The sequence below is a fragment of the Chenopodium album genome, chromosome 18, assembly GCF_948465745.1.
Source record: "Chenopodium album chromosome 18, dcCheAlbu1.1, whole genome shotgun sequence".
Lineage (NCBI taxonomy): Eukaryota > Viridiplantae > Streptophyta > Magnoliopsida > Caryophyllales > Amaranthaceae > Chenopodium > Chenopodium album.
Window position 1 is genome coordinate 25876936 of NC_137851.1, and position 20010 is coordinate 25896945.

Genomic DNA, 20010 nt, shown 5'->3' on the forward strand with positions numbered 1-20010 from the left:
CAATTCAAGCATATATGACATTTTTCAAGCAACCAAACAACTTCTTGCGATATTATGATAATTATTGTGACAAATTGAACAAGAATTGCTAGCAAAAACATCAAGAACGAGCCACATTGTTCTCACGACCTTAAGAGGTTCAACAATGGCGAATCGCTCGTTTCTTCACCAAATTGAGTCAAACAAGTCTCAAAATACTCCCGAGGCAATATACAAACATAATCAAGCAATTTCATGGCATAAAATTTGACAAACAAAGCAAATTGAGCAATATAAGTTTCGAATTTTCAAGAAATTCGTGAATAAAAATGTGCAAAATTCACCAAAAATCGAGTGAGTTTGGAAAAATTTACATAGATCAGCAAACTAGATGAACAAAGCTTCGATTTGCAACAAATTTGAGCGAATTTGGTTGAGAAACAAGCAAGAACGGGCAATTCGAAGTTTTCGTGGTGAAACTTGAATGAAAAAAAGCAGTAACAGCGAAATGAGGAAGAAAGGGGATTTATTCAGAAATTCCGACAGCAGCGCCGAGCGATAGAAAGAAAATGCGGCGACAGCGACGTTGCAGCGGCGACAGAACTCTAGGTCTCTCAGGACGATTATTTCAACCTCATACAGGAGTTTGGGTTCCTTGGTACGCCAGTTACCCCTATAAGCAACTTGATATGATTTAGTAATCGGCTCGATTACAATTGCATTAAGTGATCGACCTGATAAATGATCATCTCACTTAGCTTAAAGCGCCTAAACATTGGCTTACCGCAAAGGCACCGACATAATGGTTCATAAACAGCAAAGGCACCGACGTGCTGGTTCACAAGCAAGCAAAAGCGCCGACGCACTTACATAGCAAAAGCAAGTTCAAGCGAGCTTTAAAGGATCAACAAGTGTTGGTCTTCAGTGATATTCTTCAGAGTATTATCACAACAAATGAGGATCGCTTCAAGCGAAGCAACCTTCGGTCATGTTCCCTGGCTTGCGGAAGATGGTCACAAAGCAATGAAGATCGTTTCAAGCGAAACAGTCTTCGATAGGATTCTCTGGCTTGCAGAAGACTATCACAGCAGAGATTGGAGGCAGTTACAAGCGTAGCAGTCTTCAGGCGGTAACCCCTAGCCTGAGGAAGATCGTCAAAAGCAGCAGGATGGTGTTCCCTAGCTTGTGGAAGGTTGTAACAACAGTAAACACAATAAATCGGTTACTCCCAGAGACGTGTGCTTGACGGTGCAAGATACACGTTTCTTAACTCTCTTGCCTATTTAACTAACGATAGTTTGCAGGTATCGGCGTTACAAGAGTGATTTAGGATCGCAAAACGTTCTGAATCATTCTCCGTCCCTATCACTACTTTGACTTTTGTTTTCGAAACTTGTGTTTCTCCAAACTCAGTCAAAGTGGGGGCTTCTGTAGACACACATTTGTGTCTCCCCAAAACCAAACCTGGTGATGAATACTTTTCACGTCGAATCATAATCGAATGAAGTGAAAGTGTGGAATGTCTAGTGTTGCGGTTAGTTTTTATTTCTCTTCTTTCTCTCTGTTTTCGAAAACCTATTTTATGAAAATAGCAAATCCTGTTTAGTTTGGTCCATGGCAAGGGTCCAATAATAGTGTAGTTGGATTGGGCTCGAAAAGAGCTTTCCAATGATATATTATAAGCCCAATTCCGATGAATAACGAGGAAGTTATGGCCAAATTACTAAATTGGGCCCGGTTTGACCTTTATATGCGGCCCAATGATCTAGAGGAGGGCCTATTATGATTTATCATTCCTAATGCAATTAGGATTGATTATAGTCTTCTAGAATCTTCTAGAAGGTTCTTTTGAATCCTAATGTGATTAGCATTGATAATTGAGTTTTATGATATTTAGAATAAAAGAAGTGTTTTAAATGAAATTACGGTTTTGCCCCTCGTACGCTTAATTTTATCAAAAATATGAAAACGTGTGAAAAACTGCCTGCAGCGCCGCACCACAGGCTGTCGCCTGGCGACAGAGGCTTGTGTAGCGACAACATCGTGTTTTATTCTTCTTGAAACTCTGATTCTTTTTTATCATATTCCGGCTGATTTTCGTTATAAATAACCTCCTTAAGCCTCCGTTTTTAATTACCAACTCTCATAAAGAATTTCTTGATATTCTCTCTCTCTCTCTCTTTCTAAACCAACTTTTCACAAACAAAATTCCGCATTCACAAGATCTAGACACACCTAGCCCAGTCCACAGTTGTCTTCGCCCTAGACGTGAAAGGTTTGATATTTCTGAGGGTTTGGTCCCAAATCTCTATTTTAATTATTTAATTTAATTGTTTGTTTTATTATTTTCCTTGAAGTTACTAACGTGTGTATTTTGTTATTAGAAAGAGATACGAGGCATCTAAGTAAGTGCTTTAATTGTTTAATTGATATTTTGATATAGAAATCATGTTAAAATTGTTATTTTGGTTCCTAGTATCATGTTAGGATGCTTTCCTTATTATGATATTTAGGGTGATTTGCTTATATCAATTATGATTTCTAGGATGCTTCCTATTTTCTTTCCTAATAGCATGTTAGTATCATGTTAGGGTTAAAGCTTTGATTTTTATTGTTTAGTAACATGCTAGGGTTTGTTATTAATCTTGTTAGTATCATGCCTAGGATCTTGCTATTATTATGCTTTAACATGATTATGATAATTATGATTATTATGATTGTTATAATGATTATTATTATGATGATTATTATTTTTATTATTATTATGTTGCTTGATATATATTTATTGTTATTGCTTGATCACGCCTTTTATGCATGTTTAAAGGGAATTTGTACTTGTAATCACGCTTAATAAGATAATTAATAATCTTGTTTAGGGTTAATATGATTATAATTCAAGTGATCACCAATAATAGTTTTATTTGTGCATTAAATTCAACCAACATAGATAAACAGGTTTAGGGTTAATCTGTTGATTGTATGTTAGTCAGAAAGCGCACATGAATACGAGAAGAATAAAGTAGAGGCCTATTTAGGGCAGGTTCAATCTCTTTTAGGTTGGATTTGTACCCTCATCCCCGAACTTCCAGTCGTGGTTCTAGACCTATTGGAGTTGACGATCTCATGGATCGTTAAGGGTGTAACCCTCTAACAAGCAGAGCACAACGTCGAGACAAAGAACATTGGAACACCAAAGCAATAGCACAACACACATCAGTATGTCTTTGCGTTCATCGTCTGAGCCAGCCCCGAAATTGGGACTGCTGGAAGCTAAGCAAAGGTGTGATCTCCCTACTGTGATTTCGACAATGCTGATTGTCGAGGAAATAAAGAAAAGGTGGATTATTTAGGTTTGTTTTTTAATCTTTCATATGAAAAGTCAAACTTAAAATCTTCATGCATACCAGAAAAATAAATTGCATTAGCTTCATTAGTGACATTTAAAGCACATTCACCGCCGCTTTTCCATTGTTTGCATTGATCAACTAACACATACATGTTGTATATTTTGCAATCGTGGATCGTATTTTTTGCCAACAACACTTGAGTTGTTGAAGTTCTCTTGGCCTTCCCCCGTTGTGATGCTTGTTGTAGTAGTAGTAGTCTTCTATCTTAGTCCAAAATGATTCACTAGTTTGATTATTTTTACCATGTATCTTATCAGACGCATAATTGAGCCACTCACTAATTAGAAGGTTATCTCACTAGTGGAAAAATTGCTATTAGCAGCACCTTATTAGCAACTAACATTATATATGTTAGCTACTAAAACACTAATTGTAACTAGCTAAAATAATGTCTGCTACAAATACTTTATCATTAGCAACTAGCATAATAATGAGCGCTGCTAATAATTAGAGTATAAAAGCAAAAATTTATATTAGCAACTGGCCTATTTAATGCCAGTTGCAATTACTATAAAATTTGCAATTGGCATAACAATGCCCGTTGCTAATAAAAAATTATTTTAAAATAAACTATTTACTCGCAACTGGCCTTTTATGTCCGCTACATATACTAGGTCAATCAAAATTTGACCAAATTATTTATAACTGGCCTTAAAAGGGCCAGCTGCTAAAACAAGAGAATGAATATAACTATGACCTACCCTCCTTCTCTCTCATCAAAACCCTCATTCTCTCTCATCAAAACCGCCTTCATTCTCATGTTAAAAATCAAAAATCTTGCTGAACTTCACTCAGTCCTCCTCTATGGTCGCTGAATTCACTCAACCTTCGCCTTGATGCCCGCTGAACTTCACTCAACCCTCGGCTCCATGCTCGCTGAACTTCACTCAACCCTAATTTTTTTGGCACTTCATTAAAGTAAGAAGAAACCCTAATTTCATGCTACACTCAATTGAAGTCCTCTTCTGGATCCTCTCCTCTCAATTGAAGTCGACCAAGCCGTATCTGAATTCTCCATTGAAGCGGCTTTTGAGCTCATAGATAGTGGTGGTAGGCGCATCAGCCAAGTTGTCAGATTGAACCTTCAATTCAACAGACTTAATTCGACAATTAAGGGTATTTTTTGCTTTATTTTTCTGGAATTTGGTTATTTGGTTTTCCTTCAATTAGACAATTTAACTTTTTTTTTTCCCTTCGTAAATTAAATTTTTTTAATTTATTATTCAGATATGTTTGTTTTCATTAATATGGTTTTGTACTTCAAATTTGTTGATAGTTGAAGTTGATTTGATGGTATTCTCCTTTATTTAGTGCTGATGATAAATTAGTTTTGGATATGAAATATTTGGTTAAGTTGACTTTTATAGATTGTGAATTGAGTTGCTAGATCTATTAAACTTTATTGATATTATGTAATTTTAGGCTCAATTGATGATGTAAGACGTTTATTGTTGAGTATTTTTAATTTTGACTGATAATGATCTTACATTCAGTATTTTGAAGATGCTAAATTGCTTGATTTTTGTTGGGAAGAGTATTTCCATGATTTGCTTCAGGCTAACCAGAACCTACACTAGTTGATCTCTAATAGGTTAAAGGAGTATTTAAGATGGGGAGTTAATTTAAGATGGGGAGTTAATTTGCAGTGTGTTTATATAATATGGTATATATATAAGTATATGAAATATTTTAAGTAGTTATGTCACTTTCCTTAATTTCGAATAAAACTTTCATATTCTAGATGATTTACTTACCTTACCATTTCTTGTATTCCGTATATGCCATTTATGTGAGTAACTATGTTCGTGGTGCTGTGTGTGTATGGGTAGGGTGTGGGTTGAGTTTTGGTGTAACTTGGGTATATACATTATTATTTATCAATGTTTATACTTTGTCTGTTTGAGGGGGTGTTTTTGTTCTTTAGTAATGAAATATTTATTCAAATTATGATTGGAGGCTGATCCATTGATGCTGTTTTTGTTTATTAGAAGGACAAGTGGTCCGACAAGACACTCATCGAAGGGTGGGTGGACAGAGGAAGAGGTGAGTGGTAGCTCTTTAGATCCTCTATATTTTGAAAATCATGCCATAAACTTTACACTAGTTTAGTGTTTGATAAGATGTATATGTGTATTGGATTATTGGTCTGGTGTATGATGATTGGATTAAAACCAATGTTTTTACTTTTATAATGTTTTGCTGATCCTGAAAACAGGACAATCTTCTCATTGCTGCTGTACAGAAATACATCGAAGAATTGGGAAAACAATAGGTGAGTGCAAACCTTTATACATAGTAGTTTCATTTGTTCTTTAAGTACTCCGGTTGTTTAAAGATTTAACCTTGACTATTGTAAGAAACTTAGTCTATTTATTGAATTTACCATTTTGCTTTGCTGAAATATGATAGGCCTTGATGGCATTGCAATCAGTTTGAATTTAGTTGTTCATCATAAAAAGATTATATGCTTGATCAAGGAAAGTTTATGAGGTGAATCTTTTACATGGTTAATATATACTGTAATTGTATCTAGTAAAGTTCTTATAGTTTTTTATAATTTGTTTAATAACTTTATCTTTGAATATCCTACAGCTGAGCATTGCCTACATCGGTGGCAAAATTTTTGTTTAATTTTGGTTTTTCTTTATCGCCCTCTCGGCCTCTCATCTTTTGTTCTCATGTAGGTGGCACAACCATCTTAACCTTGTGATAAAGAAAGATGCCTTGATAGAGGAGGAAGAATCATTTCTTACTTGCTATCACCGGATATATGGCAGCAAGTGGGCAGAAATAGCATGATTTCTTCTAGGAAGGTATTTTTATTGGAATTGGCAATCTTAGCATGATGTTACAAATTGTTTACTGTTTTGGCATAGTCAATTTTCCGGAGTAATTATGTTTTGACTTCTTAGTATTGGAATAATGCAGGACAGACAATGCCATTAAAAAATAACTGGAATAGCTCTTAGATATTTGAACGAGTTATCAATACCTCTGTTTAAGTTAGTGTGTCCACCAAAATACCAACATAATAGGACTCATAGTGGTCAAAAACTCTTTGAATTTTAACAACTAATTGGTACAATTTGATCAATCTAGTAAATAGAAGTGGATTATAATATTTGGATGCTTCTTGACAATACATCAATACTATGTTGTGGGTGTATTTATTACTGTTGTGCTGTTGTAAAATTCAGTGTGTGTATTTCTCTCATAGAAACTTGAACCTTGAGCACTCAGCTTTTTTGTTCAATTTTACTTAGCTTATGTTTAGAAGAATTTCTAATCAATTGTTGTTTATTGTACTTTTATGTTTAGCAGGAAAATCCATGGCTTATGTAGGTGATTTGAGTCGTTGCTTCTTATAAATGTTGTCGCTGATGTTGCTGCTCTTTTTTTTTATTTTTTTTTTGTAGATTGATAGCCTTGTAATTTTTATAAATGTGTATTTAATGTATATAGTAAAATTAACACAAATTTTGTTACAATAGTAACTTCTATAAGTATATGATATACGTAGCAGTTCCTGCACAAATTCGGATAAAAAATTGTTTTTTTTTAATTTTATTTTTTTTAATTTTAAAAAATGACTATTAGCAGTTGGCCAAATTATATGCTAGCTACAAATAAATACTATTAGCAGCTGGCCGAACTATATGTCAGCTGTAAATAGGTACTATTAGCAGCTGTTCGAACTATATGCCAGCTGCAAATAGGTACTATTAGCAGCGGGCCTAGTTATTGGCTAATTGTGAATAATAACTATTAGCAATGAACATGCGCCAGTTGCAATTAATATTCTCATTAGTAGCCCACGCAATAGCAGCCCCACGTGCCAGTTGCTAAAAGCCACTTTTTGCCAGTTACTATTAGCGTTTTTTCCACTACTGTCTTGGGCTTTATTCCAAGATATATCCTCCTCCCTTTGTAACTTGAAGGTGTTGGTGTTGGTTCATCATTATTATCTTCATTTTCTTCTTCAACAATGGCATTAATGTTAATGTTAGTAAGTGAAATATCGGATCTCGAACATTCACCACCATGATCAGCCCCATCTTCACCTTGAGATTCCCCAGCATCTGATAAATTTGGAGAGTTTAATATATTTGTAAAATAATTTGAAGAATTTTGGATGGAGTATAGGGCAAAAGATGAAGGTGACATTCTATTCTCTATGTTTCAGTGATGGTTAAAAGATGGATGTAAATCAGGATTTTCTTTAAAATTTGGGTTTAATGAGTAATTTTGGATGGATGGGAAAATTGGATTACTGTCATAATTTTGATAGTTAGGGTAATTTTGATTATTAGGGTAATTTTGAGTGTTTGGATAATATTGAAAATTTTGATTGTCTGTTGTGTATTTTGGATTTGTTGGGTAATTTGGAATTATTGAATAGTTTGGTGATCTATAATTTGTATTATTTTTTATCCATGATGAGAATTATGTGTTTGATGGAGTACTATCACAAGGAAAAAAAGAAACTAATTGAGTATGGTGATTTTGGTGAAATTGAATGAAGTTGTCTACTTTTATATAAGCAAAAAATAAGTAACCGTTCAACGTATTACATAATTTGTTTTTTTGTTTTTTTTTTTTACAATTTAAATTTTGGTAAAAAAAATAAATAATGCATGTGAAACATAGTCGTTGGAATTTGGCTAGATAATGCATGCATGCATAGCAACGTGGGTGCCTGGTATCTTTTCTGCATTTCTCCTGTAAAAGCATAGCTTTTACTCGTAATTTTATTGAAAAAAAATGCAAGGCAAGCAAAACGCACATATTTCACTTGTATAATACTTCCTCCATTCTTAATTACTTGACCTGGTTTGACTTTTATACTATTCATCACTTCTCCTTTGAACATCTTTATTGAATAATATGTAAGGGAAAACATATTCATGTAGAATCTTTTTAAATTCGTCTCATTAAGTACTATCATAATATATAACATTTATAATTTTTACTCATCAAGAATTAAAGTTAATCATTAAAGTTTTGCATTAGCCGTGATAAAAGAAACTGGTCAAGTAAAAAAGAACAGTGGAAATATCTTGGTGCTTGTGATGAGCCAATACTTAGGCGCTTAAGCTAAGTGAGACGATCATTAACAGGTCGATCACTTACTGTGATTGTAATCGAGCTGACTACTAATCATGTCAATTTGCTTATAGGGGCTAACTGGCGTACCAAGGAACCCAAAATTGCTGCATGAGGTCCGCATAAATCAATATGAGGGCCATAAATTGTGTCGCTGAGAAAAGGGAGCCAGCGTACGCTGCCACGCTTTGTCGCGGCGCGACAGGCTTGTCGCAGCGCGACATGCCTGTCGTTTCGCGTTGGAGTCAGTTTTCCGGATTTAAACCCCTTCTCCTTCATTTCGCTGTTCGTGCTTCTTTCTTGCTTGTTTTCGCCCGAAAACTTCTCTTTACTCATTCTTTTTTGCAAATAAAAGCTCTTGATCTCTAGTTTGCCGATATATGTAACTTTTGCTCAAACTCACTCTATTTTGTGCAAATTTTGTGCTTGTTTGCTCGCGGTTTTCCGAAAAAACTAAGAATTATATTGCTCAATTTGCTTGGTTTGTCAAATTTTATGCCATGAATTTGCTTGTTTATGTTTGTATATCACCTTAGGAGTGTTTTGAGACTTGTTTGACTCAATTTGTTTAAGAAATGAGCGATTTGCCATTGTTGAACTCCTTGAGTTCGTGAGCACAATGTGACTTGTTCTTCATGTTTTTGCTAGCTATTCATGCTCAATTTGTCACTATATTTGTCCTAGTATTGCAAGAAATTGTTTGATTGCTTGAAAACGCTAATTATGCTCGAATTAAAATCATGCTCTGTTTTAGTACTACAACTCTGTTTTTTGACGAACATAGTATCATGCGGCTAGACGAACCTCAGATACTATAGAACTTTTGATTTACTGTTTGCTTGCATAATTAGCATGTCTCGACGACGCGGTTCTGGCTCACGCTCTCGTGGGGCTCACCGAGTGGACGAGCTCGTTGACTCCGATGAGGGTACTTTCACTGGTTTGGGGGAGTTCCCTGAGTGGGATGGGCAAACCTTATATTTTGTGCCTTTGTTTCACATCTCGGAGTGAGTCCACCGCGGGATGACTGACGAGCGAGTTCGTTGCCATGGCTCGGGCAACGATTAATCGGACAGTTGGACGAGTCCTACTTCCTCAACAACGAGGAGTTGCGTGGGCCGTGGGAGTCTTGTGGTCTGACTCCACTGTTGCAGGCCACTCAGGCTCTCTACTCTTCGTCCTCGAGTCGTTTTCTGATTCGAGCTTTGGTGGAGTTATTTTGGGACACCACCAACACTTTTCACTTTCCTTGGGGTAAGATGACTGTCAATCCTGTCGACTTCAGTCTCATCACCGGACTCGAGTTCCGAACTGCTGCGGTTCCTATCGGCAGCAATATCACCGTTTTCTCTCCCGAGGTAGAGGAACTACTCGGTCCTATCGCTATTCAAGCTCACGGCGAGGCTCGACCGATGCAGATTAGTAGCCGATGTATTCGGCGGCCTATGCTCGTGGAGGCCTTTTGAGATGGTGCGACCACCTTGGAGCAGCGGGTGCGCATCTTTATTTTGATTCTTTTCTGATGGACTTTCTCTCCTAACAAGGGTAGCCGAGTGCTACTTTACTATTTGCCTACTCTTCGCGACCTTCGTATGGTCGGGTCATATGATTGGGCCAGCTTAGCCTATGCTGACTTCCTGCTTGGATTGCGACTCACTTGTCGCCATCGCAAGTTTGAGGAGGAGGTCACTCTTTCTAGCTTCTGGAGGGTCGTAGAGGTATACTTTGTTTCCTCTTACTAAAGCTTATTTTAGGCATGTGTTACCAACCTGCTGATGCTTCTCTGTCATTTACAGGTCTGGTTTTACGAGTACTTCCCTTCTTTTTCGTCAGTGAGGCCTTCGCCTCGTGGGCTCCCTATTGCTTCCAGTTGGGGAAGCCGTTACAATGACCAGACTGCTACTGCTTGTGTTCGCGAGTTGATTCTCTCGGTATGCCTTGCTTAATATTTTTACTTTTCTTTTTTTTTCGTTATTTAGTAGGATCTTGTCTCAAGGATTTTCATTTTGTAGGGTCCTGAGGTCCAATTTCGGCCATAGGCCGATTTCTTCCTTCCTGTATGGGCTGCCCAGTATACAGCTCAGCGTCGTTTTTTCTAGGGGACGTATGACGTTGTGGTGTATCTGGACGAGAGAGTTGCGATTCAGCACTCTTCAGAGTCCTTTGTGGTTCCTGCTTGTCCCCCACGGCACATGTTGGACAAGACGGACATGAGAGTCCATTTTAATGGATCGCCGACTGTAAGAATTGGCAGCGTCATATCCATTCGAGCTGAAGTTATGGCGAGAGTCACATGCCGCGTTTAGCTCCACCTCCTTGTATATCGGAGGAGGCGCAGGTACATTTCGTGCCTTTGATTTATTCTCTTGATAGCCGCCCAGCAGATTTTAATCGCCTAGACTTTATTTTGACAAGTTAGAGCAGCGGCTAGGGAGTTTGTGCCTCCACCAGTGTCTATCACCTATTAGGGGTCTTTTAGCCCGGTCGAGGAGATGATTCCTCTAACCCCTAAGCGCTGGCGGTTGACAGAGGAGTCGATACCTCGCCACCAGACCTCGGTAAGTCTTTCATCATCATTTTGTGTTTGCATAGATTTTTTTATTTTATTATTTCTGACTGCATTGCTTGACAGTTTTCCCGCGAGGTGACGACGAGGATGGTGAGAGCTATGGACGCCTTTCGTTATCAGCTCGTGAGATTGAGTCACCGAGCTAGGTGTCGTGGAGACGATGGCACGGAGGTATTTCTTTTGACCTTATTGCTTACTTGTTTATTTATTTTTCCATGCTTGAGTTGACTCATTTTTTTCTATTTCAGCATGTTCCTCCGACGCGTACTCGTTCGAGACTTGAGACTCGGAGGGAGAGGTTCGGATCTGGCTCGAGGAGCCGACGTACTTCGGCAGGGAGCCAAGGTGGTCGAGCGGAGTCGGACCACACTGTAGAATTGGAGGATTCGGGCTCTTCGTCTGAGGGTGCTTTGAAGAGGCCGACTGGCCAAGGAGGCGAGACATCGGCTCCTTTAGTGGGTGGTGGGACGTATGAGGTTGGCTCATCATCGCACCAGCTAGAGCATCCTCAGTAGTTGGGGGTGCAGCCACAGGTTGAGGCAGGATGGACTGGCCCTACTCTTTCGATCCCAATCATCAGCGATCTTAATGTTGGTAAGGGGTTGACTCCACGGACTGCACAGTTTTTTGATATGTTTGGGGTTCCTCCCCATTTGCGTCCTCCGTCATCATAGTTGTACCTGTATATATTTTATTTTGACTTTGTACAACTTTGCTTATTTTGACTTTGACACTTGTATTAGACATGTTGTATATATATCCTATGACTACTATGTCTGTTTTATCTTTTGCATTTTTGTTTTTTATTTTGTGTGCATATGAGTATGTGAAAAGTGTGACTAATTTTTGCGAAAAAATTTCCGTCATTTTTATTATTAATGGAGGGTATCTGACTTTCTCCCAAAAAAAAATGAAAAATAAAGTCAAATTTGACTAAAAAATAAGTTTAATTTTAATTAAAATCAAAATAATCAAATACGGGATAAGTGTTTTGGAATAGATTTGCCAAAGATAATGTTTGGATAAGGCTTTGAAAAGAATCAAAACCGTTACAAATCCGAGTCAAGGTCGGATAACATATGGTCAGCGAAACGCGTAACGCTATTGTGAGAAAAATTAATTTGTTGCGGCGCGCTGGGTTTATTTTTTCGAATCCTGTCGGGATTCGGTTTGTGTCAGCTGTAGTTTATAAATAGCCTCCAAATCCGTCGATTTTGGTACAATTCGAACTGCAAAAAATAATCTACTCTTTAATTTCTCATCATGTCTAAGAGTTTTAGCGATTTTACTCGTGAGTGGTGTCGGCCTTTGACTGCTAAAGAGAGAAAAGAGCTTGGCTTTTTTCATTTAGGGGGTTTGCTTGGCATTAAGGGAGTAGATCTTAACATAAATTTTATTCATACCGCCTTAGAGTATTGGGACCCGGACACTCATTGCTTTAGATTAGGCCATGATGAAATTTGCCCTTTACCAAAAGAATTTGATGCCATCCTTGGTTTCCCTTCTTTAAATCTTGCGGAAATTCCTAAAGTTAATGAATAATATTATAAGGATTTTGAGCGTTTCCTTAACCTTAGGGATAGGGACTTAAAAGATATAGTACATGGGAATGTGGTTAATTTGAAAGAATTTGCACGCTTTTATTTTGATAGACCACGCTCAGAGTCTTTTCATGTTTAGAAGAGAAGGGCTTTTCTCTTTTGCATGTTTAGCCAATATCTCCTCACTAGTGGTAATATTCGTGAGGGTCAAGCAATATTAGTTCCTGTCATGGAGCAAGTTGAATCAGGGAGAAATCCAATGCCATTAATTGTTAGAGAAACAATGCTTAGCTTAGACGAGCTAAAAAGAGATCCAAAAGCACCTCTTCGAGGTTCTCCAATTTTATTACAGGTAGAAAATTAATATTTTTAATTACAGAAATCAAAAATATAATTTTGTATAGTAATACTAATATTTGCATTGAATTTTTCCAGGTATGGCTAATGGAGATACTTGAATTAATCAGTCCTCCTAACAATATTGAAAAATATACACTAAATTGCTTTGTAAGAAGGAAGAAACGCTTCTCCATAAAGATGGGCCGCCGGGAGTGAAGTGGAATCTTTGAAACCTGTGACTTTGCTATTAAGTGGGTTGTTCCGTGGTGGAAGATTGAGAATATGGTTGGTGTCAATAGCCAACCTTTTTGTCGTCTTCCTAGTTTGTCCAAGTTGACCTTTTATTACCCTTCTAGAGTGAAGAGACAATATGGACTTGCTCAAACCATTCCCTCTGGAGATCTTCGACGCCCTTATGAATTCCCGGTTTCACAATACATAGAGAGTTTTGATGACTATTGGTGTGCTAGACCTTTGTGGGAAGTTGTTACCCAAAAGGTTCTTCCTAGTTTGTCTAGGGATGTGAAGCAATGGTTAATTGGTAGATCTCAAAAGGACAAGAGCAAAGCCCTGAAGTTGAGTAAGACCAATGTGAAAGACCGCCTAGGAGATAAGAAGATTCCTCCTAAGGAGATCTTGGGTGAAAGAGTTGAATTCAAGACCCCTGTTATGCCTAAGAAGAACAGTACTACAAAGGGCATGGAGAAAAGAAAGACTGACTTTGCAGAAAAGAAAAAATGGGTTGAAAAGAAGCATGGTGTAATGGCTATGAAACTATCAACTCTTAGATTGTGTGCAGGTCTTCTAAGGGGTCCTTATTGGTGAAAGAGATGGATGATGAAGAAGAAGCAGAGAAGAATTGGAAAAGGGACAGAAAAAAGAAGACATATTAGAGCATTGCTTTTACTATCAATTTATTAGTCATATTTATTTTTAAGTCAACTTTATTTTTAAGCCTTTGTTTTAATTCAATCAATAATGTAATTTTACTTTTATTAATGCAATTTTCAGCTTTTTAAATTAAATTGACTTTATTACATTGAATTAATTATTAAAGCAATGAAAACAACTTGAATAAATCTCGAAAATTATTCCAATACGGAATTCGAAAATTCTCGAAATACACCGCAATTTGCCCAGATCGACGAAGAAATACTGACGCTGAACTTTTGAACTTGTCGCAGCGCGATGATCTTGTCGCGGTGCGCTGGATCTGTGGTTGTGCGACGGATGCTGTCGTGCAGCGCTGAACTTGAACTCTGTGCGCCGTTTGTTCTTCATTGACGTACTGATGTGGGGATGCAAGATTTGTAAAAATTAAAGTAGCCGCACTCTGTAAAGGGTTGCCTACGTATCATTTCCTAAGGAATCAGGGCAAACGTAGCTCTCTTGAGTATGTTACTCAACTTATCATAGGTAGAACTTCTTTAGTTGGTCAAGGTTCGTCATGTTTGAGAATTCATTACCATCCATATCAGTTAGTTTTGCGGCACCTCCAATAGGATAGTTTTGACAATGTATGGTCCGGACCAATTAGGCCTAAATTTACCTCTTGGGTCTAGAACATTTTTCCTTAATGCTTTTAACACCAAGTCTCCCACTTTGATGTTTCTTGTCTTGACCTTTTTGTTAAAGTGTCTAGTCATGCGAGTTTAATAGCATTGAGTATGATGTAGAGCTTCTAGTTGTTTTTCATCATGTAGAATTTGCTCCTCATACCTTGCTCTAGTCCATTCAACTCCGTCGAGTTTACTTTCCAACGCAATGCGTAGAGAAGGTATTTCTAGCTCAACAGGTTGTACATCATCCATTCCATAGACTAAGGAGAATTGCGTATTTCTTGTGGATGAGCGAATTGACGTGCGATAACCCTAAAGAGCAAAATGGAGTTTGTCAGGCCAATCCTTGTAATTTTCTGTCATTTTCTCGATGATAGTCTTTAAGATCTTATTGGCTACTTCTACCGCACCGTTTTCTTAAGGCCTATATGGAGAAGAATGATGGTGTTGAATACCATACTTTTAAAGCAATTCTTCACATTCCGCTTGAAAAGTGAGTTCCATTGTCACTTATCATTTCATGTGAGACACCATATCGACATATTATGTTTCTTTCGATAAAGAGTGCTACATGTTTTGCGGTGAGTTTTGCATATGATGCTGCTTCAACCCATTTTGTGAATTAATCAATTGCTACTAAGATGTATTCATGACCTCCCGTCCCAGGAGGGGTGATTTTTCCAATGATATCTACACCCCATGTTGAGAATGGCCATGGTGATGTATAGGTGTAAAGGAGTGATGGTGGAACATGTTGCAAGTTAGCATATATTTGGCATTTAGGGAATCTCTTTACATATTGATGGCAATCCCTATTCATGGTAGTCCAATAGTATCCTTGGCGCATTACTTTTTGGGCTAGCATTTTGCCATTCATATGAGTTCCACATACTCCTTCGTGGATTATTTTATTGCTCTTTGAGCTTCCTTTTTGCCTACACATAAGAGAGCTCTACCTTTAGGTACCCTTTTATGAAGCTCATCATTTATGAGTACATATTGGAAAGCTAAAAGTCTTAGGGCTCGCTTTGCTCTCTTGTCAGCATGAGGTGGATATTCACCTTTGGTGACATAATTGAGGATGTCAGTATACCAAGGTTCTTCCTCTTCATCTTGTTCCTGAGCTTCCTCATCATCTTCTATAGCTTGGATGTAAGCCGGTTTATGCCTTTTCTCTATTGTCAGAGGCATTTGCTCGATTTCCTTAGGAATTCTAACCATTGAGGCTAGTTTTGCCAAGGCATCAGCAAATTGATTTCCTCACTTGGTAGATATGTGTATCAGTTAGAATTTCCAAATATGTTTGATAAGGGGCTAAGCTTTCACTCCTTACTTTTCACCTTTTGGAAATCTGATTAATGATTAAAGAGGAATCTCCGAATATTCGAAGTTTCTTTACTCTTAATGCCAAAGCGGTTTCGAGGCCTACCACACATGCTTCATATTTCGCAGCATTGTTGGTAATGTCGAAGTCTAGCTTTATAGAGATTGGAACGTGTTCCTCTTTAGGTGATACTAATAATACTCCTTCGCTACAACCTTTTTGGTTTGAAGCTCCATCGAAGTATAATGTCCAAGTATCATCTTCTGTAAGCATCAAGTCTTCGTCTGGAAATTCATTTTCATGCATTGGCGTCGAATCTTCTATTGGGAAATCTGCTAAGAAGTCCAAGACCACTGATCCTTTGATAGCCTTTTGAGGCATAAACCTTACATCAAATTGGGCTAAGTTGACTATCCACCTTGATATTCGCCCGTTAAGTGTAGATTTCTCGAAGAGGTATTTTAGTGGGTCCATTCGAGATACTACATAGACTGTATGAACGAGCATGTAATGTCTTAACTTGGTTGTGGCCCACACTAATGCGAGGCACAATTTCTCAAGTGGTGTGTAGCGTACTTCATATTCGAGCATCTTTTTACCCTCTACTTCTTGCGCAAGCATAGCTCCCATGGTCTCTTTAGTGATTGTTAGGTGTAATTGAAGAGGTATTCCTTAAAGTGCTGGCGCTAATACGGGAGGATTAGCGAGATAGGCTTTGATCTTCTCAAAGGCTTTTTGGCGTTCATCGTCCCATATCACCGGTACATTCTTTTTAAGTTTCTTGAATATTGGTTCACATATCGTGGTTAGCTTAGATATGAACCTACTTATGTATTGCAACCGACCAATGAATCCTCGAATTTGCTTCTCGGTCTTGGGCGGTGGCATTGACATGATTGCTTTAATCTTAGTTAGGTCTATCTCTATTCCTCTAGAGCTAATGACGTAGCCCTAGAGTTTTCCTGAGGTGACTCTAAAAGCGCACTTAGATGGGTTTAGCCTCATATTGTATTTCCTTAATCTTTCAAAGAATTTCCTTAAGGCTACTGGATGTCCTGGACGATCTTTTGATTTTACAATCATATCATCCACCTAAACTTCTACCTCTTTGTGCATCATGTCATGGAGTAAGGCAGTCGCTGCTCTTTGGTAAGTGGCACCTGCGTTTTTCAATCCGAATGGCATTACCGTGTAACAGTAAGTGCCCCATGGTGTTATGAATGTAGTCTTTTCCATGTCTTCTTCTGCCATGAGAATCTGGTTGTATTCTGTGTATCCATCCATAAATGAGAGAAGCGCGTGGTTCGCTGTATTATCTACCAAAAATGTCGATGTGTGGTAAAGGGAAGTCGTCCTTTGGACTTGCCTTATTTAGATCTCTGTAGTCGACACACATTCTTACCCTTCCGTCTTTCTTGGGGACTGGTACCACATTTGCGACCCATTTGGGGTATTTGGATACCCTTATAAAACCTGCTGTTATTTGTTTTTGAACTTCTTCTTTTATTTTTAGAGCTACGTCGGGTTTTTTTCGACGTAACTTTTGTTTTACAAGTTTCATTCCTGGGATTAGTGGTATTGTGTGTTGAGCTATTTCTCTATTTATTCCTAGCATATCTTCGTATGACCAAGCGAACACATCTATAAATTCTTTTAGTAGATTTATTAAATTGGTTCTTTCTTCTTTATTAAGAGTTAGACCAATTTTAACTTCTCTTTTAATGGTTGGATCTTTTGAGATATCAACCGTTTCAGTATCTTTAGTTACCGGTGTTTTATTCTCAAGTGTTTCCATTGCCTTAATTATTTCTTTGTCATTTTCATTGTTAGCTAAGCAATGCTTATCATCTTGAGTAAGGGAATAGCACGAGGAGTAAGCGGAAGAAGACATATTAATAAACTCGGAAATCATTACATCAAATAAAGAAATGTCCGATGAGACTTGACTACTAACTATCCTAGGGGTAGACTTTGAAGTAGAAGGGAAGGAGGAGATAATACCATAGAAGGTTTAGAGGACTCGACTAAGGAAAACTTGAATTCAGACTCAGACTCAGATGACTCGGACTCGTCGAAAATTGGTCCTTGTCCTGTTGTTATGGAGATCCTTCTTCCACTTGGTGTAGTCATCTTCACGGTCTTTCTCCATCCTTGGACTAGTCCTTCTGCTGGAGTAATGAGCTTTGTGGGATCGAAGTCTTTGCTTTGCAAGACTGTTTGAATAAGCGTTGAACTGTCATCGATGCGCTTAGGCTCGTTTTTCTCGTAGCCAAAGAGTAATCCCATGACATTAAAGTCGAAGCATGGAGGTGCTTTCTCCTTGTGGGTAGGAATTGGGATATCATCCAAGATGTTGCAATCCAAGAAGATCTCGAACCTAGGTTGTCTTATCCCATCTTTGACAAAGGGTTCAGGAAATTCGTAACAAGGGTAGTCCTCACCCTCTCTTATGAATTGACCATTTAGAGTGAAAGGATATTGGTCCATTGGGATTGCTTTCTTTTGAGTATGAGCATTCCTCCGTGCATTAATCTTTTCCCGGGCTTTCTTGTAGTCTTTCGGAGTCGGTTCAAAACCAAGTCCAAAAGTATCTAACTTCAAAAGGCCAGGCGATCCCATTTATGGTTCTACTCCTTTGTTCTTTCCTAGAGTCATTCCAGGAAAGTGTCCTTATTTTCGGAGTATACCATTAACTATCATGTTCGAATGGAGGTCATAGGGAAGAGGGGTCTCTTCATCTTCATCGATAAAAGAGACCTCTTCTGCGTTAAAGCCCCATAAGTCTTCATCTTTTTCATCGTGCTCCACATTTATAATTGGCTTATCAATTGCCTTAATTCTTATTGTAGAAGCATCAATAGTGACAAGAATTCCTGCAACTATGGCTTTCACTTGTTGATGAAGGGATGAAGGGACGGCCTTCAGGTTATGAAGCCAAGGGCGTCCTAGCAACAAGTTGAAAGAAGCTTTGATGTCTACCACTTGAAAAGTAGTAGCATGTTCAATGACACCTGCCGTGACATTCATAGTGATAGTCCAAAGAGCTTGGCGACGAGTGTTGTCATAAGCCCTTATTCCTTGTGTAGATGAAGACAAATCTACATCTTTTATCCCTAACATCCTCGCAGTTCGAAGTGGGAAAACATTGATTGCTGACCCATTGTCTACAAGAGTCATTGGGACATTCATTCTCTTACAGATTACTGTGAGGGTTAAGGCCTTATTATGCTTATCACCCTCTGGAGGTAAATCCTTGTCGAAAAAGGTGATTAGATTGATGGGACTTGGAAGATCACTCGTGAGAAAATTAGCTAACCCCTCAGGAGTGGTTTTAGAATCTATTCCTACTTTAGCCAAAGCATCCATTACTGCGACTCTATGGTCACGAGATGTGGCTAGTAGTTTCCATACGTTCATCTCGACCTTAGTCTTCTTGAGTTGTTTCACAACATCATTGTCTTCAATGATGAGTATGGGAATTTGTTGAGTAGTAGGAATAAGTTGTGTTGTAATGGGAGGTTGTATTCTTCCTAATCTTGTGAGGACATCTATGGGCGAGTCTTCTTCATCCCAAATATCATCTACTGGATAGATTGTGGAAAATGGAGTTTCTTCCAAATATTTGAGGTAGACATCCTCATCATCACTTTCCTAAATTCCATTGATACTAGCATCCTTTTCTAGAGTTATTTGGACTAACTTCTTGCTATCAATTAGTCCTTGGACTAGATCCTTGAACTTAAAACAATGTTCAATGGTGTGCCCCCCAGATTGATGGTATGGACAATAAAATCTGTCTGTCCTTTTTAGCGATTCACAAGGTCTTGGCTCGAGAGGTTTAATCTTCCCATTCTCGAAGAGCTTTTGAAACATGTTTGCATAAGAGGTCCCAATTAGAGTATAAGGTTTATTGCTCCTTTTGGGTTTTTCGACTACTTGGAGAGAAAATGGTTTCCTCTCACTAGTCTTAGCAATTGTCGTCTTTTCCATATCGCTCTTATTTTTAACTCTTTTTAGAAGGTCGAGGAATTCACGACATATATCAATTGCCTCTCTTAGCGTGTTTATGAGGTGCCATACCTCTTCTTTACTAGCCAGCGATTCGCCTATAGTGTGTTTCTTAGCATTGAAAAAGATTTCCTCTTCTTCTTTGATGGCAAGAGTCTCTTCAACTGGTTTAATGAGGGTT